Raw genomic sequence first — 11,914 nt, forward strand, 5'->3', positions numbered from 1 at the left:
GATTCTCAAATCAAATTTTAATAAATATGCGGAGATCGGAGGAGAGTTCTTATCCGAGATTCCCACTCAAACTTTAAACAGATTACCCCTAGAGATCGGGAGAGGTTTTTACACAGGTTCTCTCAAATCCAAACTAAAATAACACAATACGCAAAGTAATCCTCTAAACCAAAACCACTACGCAACATCAACTCACTAAGGGTCGTCTCATGTACTTATGTATCTGGGTAACCCGAACTAGTGAACAATCAAATATTCCCTTTTATCTAAGGGATTAACATCATCATTCTAACCTCCCTAACTATTGATTTTAATTTATAAAGAGCATAATGTTAAATCTGTTTGCCCTCATAGAGGGACGAGGCGGGGTGCCTAACACCTTCCCTGCCCGTATATGGACCCCGAACCTAGAATCTCTATTTTCGAAGTGGTTTCATTTTAATTTTATTTTCACAAATGGTTTTCTTTAATTTCCCTCAAAATTAAAGTGGCGACTCCTCACTCTTTCCCACTTCGGTGAGTGTTCGTCCAAGCAACCGCAAAATACCTTGCGATAATAAACAGTAATAAACATAAGTAATTAATTACAAATTAATTTAAAAATAAAATATTATACCAAAAACTATATATTAATAAATCAAATTTAACATGAAAATACACTGAGCTTTACAAATTATTTACATAAAATATGGTATAAAAATAATATATAATATTTAAAAATTATTTCCTTTTCGAGAAGTAATTTGATTGTTTTATAGCTTACAGTTGCACAAGCATACTAGATACTGAGTATATCACCTAGGATTACGCTCTGACTTCTCGGATCAAACGATTGTAAGAACTGACTCTACTATGTGCAGTTTTGTCAATCTCATGAATAACAAGTAATTAAAAGCAAATGAACTCGAATTGAATGCTTTGATTGCTTTAAATAAAAGTACAAGATTTAAAAGTAAATACAAGAGTTTTAGAAAAATAAAAGACTGATAAAATAAAGATAAAAGATTGCTAGAGTTTGATTGAGTTATTGTTATTGATGTATTGGGGGTTTTTCATATTGCAATATATCTGACTCTTATAGCTTTCCTTGTAGGTACCTGAAAGACTCTGGAAGACACTCTCATGTTCTGTAGTTATCAGTAATTACCTACCCACTCCTTAGAACTGCTTGGAACAGTTCGAAACTACTATCAATTTCCTTCTTTCAGATAACCATTCAAAAACCACGAGATATTTAATTATTAATTATCTTATACCATAGATTAATTAAATTAATAAAATAAAATTAATTAAATTAATTTTGTAAAATTTAATTTAATTAATTCTTAGACCTAAAAATAATTAATAAATAAACTAATTGTTTTTTGTATAAATAATTGCCCTCCTGCTCCAGGATTGGCTGACTAAGCCATTCTTTGTTGTTCAAAATTTAAAAATAATCTAGTATTTCTTGTGATTTTCTTGGGAATTTGAAATTTAAGCTAACTCTATCTCATAAGAGTTTAATTTCCTATGAAACTCTAATCACTACAAATCACAACTCCCATAGAGTTCTAATTATTGTGGTCCTCTTAATTACTGCAAATCATGATTTTTTATGGACACTTAAAACTAATTTATCTTTCATTCTCACAACTATTACCATCAAATCAAAAGAAACCAATTAACTTATTTTTCCTTCCTCGCCCTTTCTTTCTCTTTCTTTCTCTCTCTTGTCGGTGGGTCTACCTATCACTGTGCGATTGCCTTCACTGTTACCGTTCACACCATTGCCATTCATCTTCTTCAATCATCCATCACTTGACTCATTTTGTTGACGCACCATTCCACAGCCATTTGGTTCCAATCCTACAACTGTGTGATTCTTTCTTCGCTAGTTTCATTGGGTCACTCTTCACCATAGCATTCTCTTTGCCGTTAAGCTTCATCCATGGTCCCCCTAACCGCTGTCAATGACATCATCTCAATGCCGACTTGTATCACTCCACCAGTTCGTGGCACTTATGTTCTTGCTTCACTCGATTTTAGGTAAATTGAAAATTTCCATCACTTTTTGATATTAATTCTATCATATAGTATTTGAGAATTTGAATGGTTCTTATTGATTGTCCCTAAATTTGAGAATTTTGTAAGTACTTGCAGTATGTCGATCAATACCTGCAACTTGTCTATATCCGTTAAGTATAAGTATTATTTATTGAACTTGCATGTCAGTACCTGTGTTTCTTGCTTGATTATTGTTTTAGGAATGCACATTTGATATGTCCTTTGTGCTTGTACAAATGGCATCAGACTCTCCTTCTCATTCACAAGTACCTGCCACCTCGCAGGTACTTACACTACCATTTCATAAGTACCTATAGCTCCACTAAGTATAGCTCCCCTATTGTAGTACCTTGACATCTAGTTTCTTTGTTGTAGGGTCCTACATTTAAGTACCAGCACCGAGTGCAAGAACTTCTATCACTTCTATGCCTACTAGATGAATCTTACTCTATTTTATATTATGTGCTTCCCCAAGTACCATTGTTGACCCACAGTGTCTCTACAGGAGCCTTTACAGGTACCTTTATAAGTACCTAAAGGTACCTGGAACTTGGTACCTCTACAGGTACTTCTGCAGGTGCTTAGCCTTCATCTGCTCTTGTCAAGATTCCTGTAAGTACCTACGATATCCTAAGACAGCTGTACACTTGAAGAGCTAATTTCCTCAAGTGTTTTTCACATGTGCCTAGCTTCATTTCTGTCACGACCCAACCTATGGGCTGGACTGACACTAGGACCTGGGCCAGCCTAAAGTCCTCGAGGCCCGTAGTAAGCTTAACTATTCCTCAATCCAACTCTAAGGCCCATTTGGGTCCAATTTTAAGAATTCAACCGGACATAGTCCGGCCATAAAATGGACCATTCAAAGGGGAGTTTTTGACTCGCCCGACCTGTAAATACAATATGTAATAAATTGGGGAGCTCAGCTCACCCTCCACATAATCAAAATGCCATAACTCAAATGGGAGCTCAGCTCCCTCATTCAATACCATCATGCATACAGTTAATAATTTTATAAGTTAAACATAACTTTTATAATGCAGGCCCAAAATAAAAATAAGTACTTTTAGCACATGCGGAGTCTAAAATTTAACTCAATTGTACAAAATACATTAAATACTATTAATGGACCTGCGAAAAAGAAGAGCAGGGTAGCCACAATAAATAATCCTCTTGTAACCTAGAAAAATAGATGAACAGGAGTGAGCATTCGACTCAGAGAGTAAATTACCAATTTTAACCATAATTTCTATAGCTATCTAAAGCTAATACACCCTGTGGAGTGAAATGCAATATCATCATAATTTTCATATAATTCATATCATAACAGCAAAAATGCAATTTGGAGCACTCGCACTCACACACCCAACACTGTCAAGCAATACATATACCCAATACCATACCACACGCACGCCAACGCACACACACTGCTCTAAATTACCACAAACAACATCCATAACACTTCATCAATTTAAAATGCAATATAAATCATGCCTAATATTTAACTACGTAGATATATATTTATAAGTGATGCATGGGCATGCATAAATATATAATAATATCGAAATTACAATTAAAATTAATATTTTATTCACATACTTAACCGAAGTCACTGCTTCGACTGGGCAGAGGAGGAAGGCTGTCCCGGCTCATCTGACAATTTTATAGTAATTATTTAATATATTTGACTCGATACAAGTTTGGAAAAGACTAAAGACACCCTAGGTCGTGTCGAAAATCTGACAGAGTCTCCCCTATACCTAGGACCTACCCAACCTGCAAAAAGGTTCAAAATACACTTCTATATTCACAAATCACACATTTACAACTCAATCACATCACATGGCCCCTCCTGGGCCCATCCAAACAATCAACAATCACAATGTGAAAAATTACAGTTTAGTCCTTATAATTAGCCCCTTTTGCAAAAACTACTCATATGAGCTCTAAAAATTCTAAAACTTTGCCCCGCGGTCCATAGTAATATTACTAAGCTAATGCAAAATGAATTATAATTTTTTAAGCTACCACGAATATTTTATAGATTTTTAATCGAATTCAACCATTAAATAATTAAGAAAAAGTAAGGTTCGGGTTTACCTATGCCGATTCCGACCCTAGAGACGCGTTCAGGATGTTCGACAACAGTGGAGTAGCCAAAATCTCGACCCAATTCTAAGGCTTTTTCGGTAGCCTGTCTGCCCGGCCCGAAATTTACAGACCCGGGCAACCATTGAATTTTCGCAAATTTAAGGTACCTACACAATACGGGAGTTAGTACATAATTTTTACTGAATTTTCTAAGCTCATTTAGTGCTCAGAAAAATACTATGAAGTTTCACGGGACCCACCGAAAAACGGTGTTGAAAAATTTTAAAATTGGTATTATCGCAAAGCTCTCGACGAGTGGAGCACTCCGGTACTCTCGGTTTTCTCGTGGGGTTCACGGTTTGATAGAAATTTAGCCTAAAAATAAAAATAGGCTAAAACTTTCCGAATAAAAATTATTCAAACCGCTCGATGGATTTTGATATTCTTGACGTATATGGAAAGCTCTCGAGGTGTAGAAGTGTTTTGGGATAAGACCCGGTCCTATTGGTGACCGAATGGGCCGGAATCGGCTTGGGAAAGTGAAACGACGAGCTTGCGTTGGGTGGGTTTCGCACAACATTTTCGGCAGCTTGGAGGCTTGCCGACGACAGGGGAGAGGCGGGGGAGGTGCGCTGGAGTGTGGGGGAGGGCTAGGTGGCGGCTAGTCGACGAGGGCCAGAGGGAGGAGAGAGAAAATGGGAGAGAGAGAGAGAGAGAGAGAGAGAGAGAGAGAGAGAGAGAGAGAGGACGTCGGGGACGGGCGAAGAGGAAAGAAAAATAGGAAGAGGTTCGGTCTGATTCGACTGGTCTTATCCGGTTCGGTTCTATTCGGCTGGTCCAATTCAAGATACAAAAATTTAAATTTTTACTCTGCCTTAAGACTGAAAAATAGGCCAAAAAATTCTAAAAAAATTCTGAAAAACTCAAAAAAATTCGTAAAGTCTAAATATATTTTTAGTTTTGCCACGTAGTCTTTAAATTAATTTTTAAAAATCATCAAAAAATTTCAAATAATTTTCTAAAATTTAAATAAAACAAAATATAAATAATTACCCATAAAAATAATAAATTTAAAATTTATGGGTGTTACAGTTTCTTTATTTTTATTTTTTTGTAGAGAATGTAAGTGTAGGCCTCTAGCATTTTCTCATCAAGTGCCAGTATCAAATATTGAGAAGTTGTCTATCCAGCCTTGTTCCAGAGCCACTTATTGACTCCAAGCTTCCTCCAATAATTTTTCTACATGCTATAGTCGTTATATCTTGATGTAATAAATTTAACATATATATAAATACTTGAATATTTGTTGAACAATAAGCCGTGTTTTGGCTTTTTATTTATGAATGAAAGTGGCCATAAGGCCTACTTGTTACATTAGCCTTTGTCTGATTACATGTGAATCTTCAAAATGTTAGTTATTGTGTCAGTTTTTTCTATTTAATTTCTACAAGGATTCTATTATTTGAGGCTATGGGTCAGCCTTGGCTATTTTATGCTTGGTGTTATTTCATCAGTTTCCTACAAGGTGTGATGGCTTTGGACTTACAAAATCATGCCATTTGAATCGTTACCTTAAAAGCTGAAGCAATTGTAATTGTCATAAAAGGAATTTGGAATGTGGGCACATTGATTCCTCTTATATTGCCTCCCAAGGGGATTTCGGTCTGGTGCCCCCAAGTTCTCTAATACTATCATGTTTAGCTCCTCCAGCTTAAAGAATTGGTCATTAGAAGCTGTAGGAACTTGAAGACCAAATTTTCCTCAATCACCTGAAAGCTAGAATTTGGCTTATCTAGGGACTTATCAATTGGAGTTGTAATGTTAGGAACCTAGACTATAGGAGCATTGGTTCCCATGATGATGTTGTGACCATTACCCCCCGAGTCTAGAGTCACTTTGAAGTTATTACCCCCTAAGCTAAAGAAGCCAAAAGTAATCTTGGGTGTCTGCACCTGCTAAGGGGCTAGTACTATCTGAGGGCCTGCAACTGCATTATAAACACTAGGGTGAGTGACCAAGTTAGTGTTACTGAAAACTTGGGTGGGTGGCTAAGCTGAACTGGTGTTCTTGGTTGATTAGTCACCTGTTCTTCTCTCCTGTGGGGTGGCTGATATCTTTCTTCACAACTAGCACGGCTTCCATCAGCAATGTCATGGGGGGTACATGGCTGAGGTTGTCCCCTGAGCTTATTGGTGCCTTTGGATGCCATGTCAAATTCCTTTGGCCGACAGACCTGGCCATCGGTTGGTACTGGAATTAGTGAATTAAGTTTATCAACTACATTTTCCATACCTATATCAATTCTTTCCACTAACTGGTTAAGAGTTCCTAACCACTGTTCCATTTCTTTCATCAAGACACCAGTGATGGTTGATGGAAGTGTTTTCAATGAATTAAGAATTCATTTGCAAATCTCATCTCGCCCCTAAACTAGGTCAATAGGCAAGGTACGTATAGTCTCTGCAACAATTGGATTTTGAATTTCTTCTTCCTGAGGGCCTACAACAATTGGATTTTGAATTTCTTCTTCCTGAGGGCCTAACCTCCTTTCAAAGCATTCAACCATGAGAAGAATTTGAACATTCAGGCCTTCTGCAGTAGAACTTCCATCTGTGTCCTGAGATGCAATGGTTTTTTTTACTAAGCATGCTTCTGGTTTTCAGAGGCATGGTGTTGCTTGTAAAAGCAGTGGTGTGAATTATTGAAATGAAACTGTTTAAGAATGTATCCCACTAGGCATACCAAAAATTGTTTCCTTTTCGGGAAGCAATTTTGCTATTTCACAGTTTACGGTTGCGCGAGCGTGCTAGATATTGAGTATATCACCTAGGATTGCGCTTAAACTTCTTAGATTAAATAATTATAGGAACTGATTCTACTATATGCAGCTTCGTCAATCTCACAAATAATAAGTAATTAAAGGCAAGTGAACTAGAATTGAATGCTTTGATTGCTTTAAAGGAAAGTACAAGGCTTAAAATTAAATGTAAGAACTTTGGAAAAATAAAAGATTAATAAAATAAAGATAAAAGACTGGTAAAGTCTGGTTAAGTTATTGTTGTTGATGTGTTGGGAGCTTTTCATGTTGCAATATATTTGACTCTTATAGCTTTTTTTACAGGTACCTGAAAAAATTCTGGAAGACATTTTACCACATTATACAGTTACAATAGTTTTCTGTCCACTCCTTGAACTGATTGGAACTGCTACCAATTTCCTTCTTTCAGATAATCATCCAATAATCATCAAATATTTAATTATTAATTATCTTAAGCCATAGATTAATTAATTAATAAAATAAAATTAATTTAATTAATTTCATAAAAAATTAATTTAATTAATTTTTAGGCCAAAAATAATTAATAAATAAACAAATTATTTTTTGTGTAAACAAAAATTTTTATTGAATTTTTTTTAGCAAAAGTACCGTTTCATTATATGAAAGTTTAACTATATGGATAGAGCTACAACAATGACTAGCAATTTTAACACCCAAGCCCAAAACTCATATGGCTCAAAGTCCTTACAAAGAAACCTTAGAACAATCAAAATGTTTGACTCGCATTTAACCCAGCATAAATGAAGCAACAGTAAATCCACCACCGCTAACTCCACTTGCTACCAAGGAGAGATGATCATATCTCTAGAAATTTAATACCAAGACCTCTGAGGACATTCAAGGTAAAAACAGTTAGCTCAAATCTAATTCGTAAGTCTTGGACAGATATCATCATCCCCTAGGCATGGTTAAACTAGAAGAACTATCATCTATTGAAGAAGAGCAAGACCCATGTAGATGCCGGATGAATTGGGAATGATAAGGCAGAAACTAAAGCATCTCAATCTCCTATAGCCTAAGACTGATGACCAACATCGAACGGTCACGATATCCCTTGAGTTGTTAGCCAACTGGAGAAACCCCCTGAGTCGAGCCATAGAGAAATCAACAGTAGATCACCACAAATCTCTCACCATTAAACAATCTATCTGCAAGCAAAAACGCAAAGACAACTATGCACAACCCAAATTGAGTTGGGGAGGGAAGACCCATACTTTGACTGCGGAGAAGCCCTATCCTACCCAATTGAGCAGAGGAGGCCATAATTCTGCTACTCGGAGAAACTAGACGCACTAAACATAGAGAAAATCACTCACTAACAGAGAGAACAAGTCTCACTTGTTCCCCAGATTCTTTATTGAATAGCTAACCTAACAAAACATGTCATTAATTATACTACCTTATCATGGTTTAGTAATGATAATTTCTTGTCCCTTATTTTTTTCATACGAATAACCAAGCTTTCTCTCCATTACTTGCTAAAATTTAAATTTTTTTTAATGAAAATTACATGTTTGGTTTTACTATATATTACTATAATTTAAAATTAAAATATATACAATCAAATTATACTTTGATCAACATGATATTGCTTGAAAACCACAATAAAAAATAATGATAAAATTTTTTTTATAAAAACATTTTTTATAGGCATACTAGTTAAATCAAAATTAAAATAAAAATAAAATTAATAGTTGAATTAATCAAAATATGATAGATCTAACTAAATATTAATTATATTAATTAATTTTCTCATAAAGAAAAAATTGGTGGGGAAGAACGATTTATAAAGAATTTTAATTTATACAAATTAAATTAACATTGTAAAAGCATTTTAATTCATTCACAAATTTATCCTTTCATTCATATTTAATTTTTTAATAAAAATTGCATATTTATTTTGATCATATATATATCACTATTATTTAAAATGAATTAATAAACTCCTAAAAGTTTCAAAGTATAAATATATCCACTTATTAAGAGAAATAAAATAATTAATTATTAATAAAATAATTTAAAATAAAAAAAAAGTTAAAAAATTTTAAATACTATGGTTAATGATCAACCATAATTATTATATTATAATTGTTTAAAGACTAAGGTGAAAAAATATAAGAAAATGCATAAAAAAATTTATAAGTATATTAATTGAATTAAAATAAAAATAAAATTAGAATTATAGTTAAATTTTGAAATAGGATAGATTTTATTGAACATTAATATGAAAAATTATTGATATTAATTCAAAACATACAAAAATTAGTAACCTAATTTTTTTTGCATTATGCAATTGTCTTTCTAATATCTTAAAATTCTGTAAATATCAAACAAATATAAAATTAATTTGCTTAATCTAAATACTTTGAATTGAACAAATATGTAACACCCCAAATTTTATTAATTATGAGTATTTTTGATATTTAAATTTTATTTAAATTTTAGGAAATTTTTTGAGATTTTTCGGATTTTAAAAATCGGGTTCGATTTTCCGAAAATATAAACTTTGATGATTTTTAAAAATTTATTTAAAGACCACGTGGCAAAACTAAAAATATATTTGGAGTCTACGTATTTTTCTGAGTTTTATGGAATTTTTTCGGAATTTTTGGACCTCGTTTTCGGTCCCGAGGCAGAGTAAAAATTCAAAATTTTGTATTTCGAATCGAACCGGCCGAATCGAACCGGACCGGATCGGACCGGTCGAATCGAACCGGCCCCCTTTCCTTTTTCTTCTCCCGCGCGTGTCTCTCTCTTTTCTCTTTCTTTTCTCTCTCCTCCTCTCCCCTGCGCTGCCGCTTCCAGATTTCTCGGCCAATCCACGATCCGCCACCGATTGGACCGGGTCTTGTGTCCAAAATCATCTACTCGGCGAGAGCTTTCCATAGACACCAAGAACGCCGAAATCCATCGAGCGGATTGTCCGATTTTTGCTCGGGAAGATTTTCGCCCATTTCGACTTTTGGGCTAGATTTCTCGAAAACCGTGAATCCCACGAAAACCGAGGCTACCAAAGACGCTCCACTCGACGAGGGCTTCGCGGGATATTAATTTCAAAATTTTCCGACAACGTTTTTCGATGGGTCCCACGGAAATTCGCAGTGTATTTTCGAGCATTAAATGAGCTTAGAAAATTCTGAAAAATTTATGTACTAACCCCCGTGTTATGGGCTTCGTGTAGGTATTCTCATTTCGCGGAAATTCGACAGTTGACCGGGTCTGCGAAATTCCGGCCAGACAGACCCGTTACCGGAAAAGTCTCCGAATTGGGCCGAGATTTTGCCTACCCCCCCATTGTCAGACGTCCCGAGCGCGTCCCCGAAGTCGGAATCGGCAAAGGTAAACCCGAACCTTGTTTTTTCGTAATTTTCTAGTGCTTAAATAGGATTAAAAATCCATAAAATATTCGTGGTAGCTTAGAAAATTACGATTCTTTTTGCAATAGCTTAGTAATATTGCTAATGAAAGCCGGGCAAAGTTTTAGAATTTTTAGAGTTGATTTGGGCAGTTTTTGCAAAAATGGTCAATTATAGGGACTAAATTGAAATTTTACATATTGTGATGAATGATTGGTTTGGTGGGCCCAGGAGGGGCTGTGTGATATGACTGAGTTGTGGATATATGGATTGTGAGTATAGAAGTGTGTTTTGAACCCTTTTTCAGGTTGGTTAGGTCCTAGGTATAGGGGGGACTCTGCCGGATTTTCGGCACGACTTAGGACGTATTTGGGTCTTTTCTTGATTTGTATTGAGTCATTTGTATTAAATGATTGTAATATGATTGTCAGGTGAGCCGGGACAGCCTTCTTCCTCCGCCCAGCCACCACAGTGATTTGTCGTCAAGTCTGTGAGTAAAATATTAATTTTAATTATAATTTCGATATTATTATATGTTCAGCATGCCCATGCATCACTTATATGCATATATTTATGTAGTTAAACTCTAGGCACGATTTATGTTGCATTCATAACTGTTAAAGTGCCATGAATGGTGTTGCGGTAATTTGGAGCAGTGTGCGTGCGTTGGCGTGCGTGTGATGTGGTGTGGACTATGGATAGGACGGGTAGACACGGCTTGAGTTCTTCGCTGGGACCCGGTCCTTCGGGGTAGACACGGCTTGAGTTCTTCACTGGGACCCCGATTTGGTATTTAAGTGGAAGTCCGAAATGAGTTCTTCACCGGCACCGCATTGATTTAAGAGAGTCAGATAGGGATCGGCTCCCATATACTATGAATGATGTTACAGGGTGTGTGAGTGCTCCAAATTACCTTTTTGATGCTATGATGTGAATATGGTGTTGATGTTGCATTTCACTCTACAGGTTGCATTAGTTTCAGATAGTTATAGAGATTATAGTTAAGATTGATATTTTACTCTCTGAGTCGAACGCTCACTCCTGTTCAAAAATTTTTACAGGCCACAGGAGGATATTTTGTTCTGGGTTAACCTGCTTTTCTACCTCGCAGGTTGTTTATCAATATTGTGTAATTTTAATTACTCCTAGAATTTCCGCATGTGTTAGCAGTATTTATTTGAATTTGGTCTGTAATATTTTTATCATGTTGGACCTGTAAACTTAAATATGTTATGCATGTTGATGGATTGGATGAGGGAGCTGAGCTCCCATTTATTTTATGTTGATGAGTATGTGGAGGGTGAGCTGAGCTCCCCAATTGAGTATTTATTGTGTTTACAGGTCGGGTGAGTCAAAAACTCCCAGTTGGAAAGTCCATTTTATGGCCGGACTCTGTCCGTTTGTTTTCTTGAAATTGGGCCCAAATGGGCCTTAGAGTTGGGTTAATGAATAGTTAAGGCTTACTACGGGCCTGGGGCTTTAGGTCGCCTGTGTCCTAGTGCCGGTCCGGCCCATAGGTTGGGTCGTGACAAATGTGGTATCAGAGCTTAGGCTCCAGATTCTTAGGGAATGTTGTCTAAAG

The 11,914-nt window shown here is 35.7% G+C and overlaps 1 long non-coding RNA gene across 1 annotated transcript; it reads left to right on the forward strand.

The window, feature by feature from the left end:
* The first annotated feature begins 9,992 nt into the window (after window positions 1-9,992).
* On the forward strand, window positions 9,993-11,657 carry LOC131171388 (uncharacterized). Its single transcript, XR_009142077.1, has 4 exons — window positions 9,993-10,079; window positions 10,158-10,315; window positions 10,764-10,822; window positions 11,394-11,657. It is a non-coding gene; the product is annotated as an uncharacterized LOC131171388 (long non-coding RNA).
* The last annotated feature ends 257 nt before the right edge of the window (window positions 11,658-11,914 follow it).

This window comes from Hevea brasiliensis, chromosome 12, assembly GCF_030052815.1.
Source record: "Hevea brasiliensis isolate MT/VB/25A 57/8 chromosome 12, ASM3005281v1, whole genome shotgun sequence".
NCBI lineage: Eukaryota > Viridiplantae > Streptophyta > Magnoliopsida > Malpighiales > Euphorbiaceae > Hevea > Hevea brasiliensis.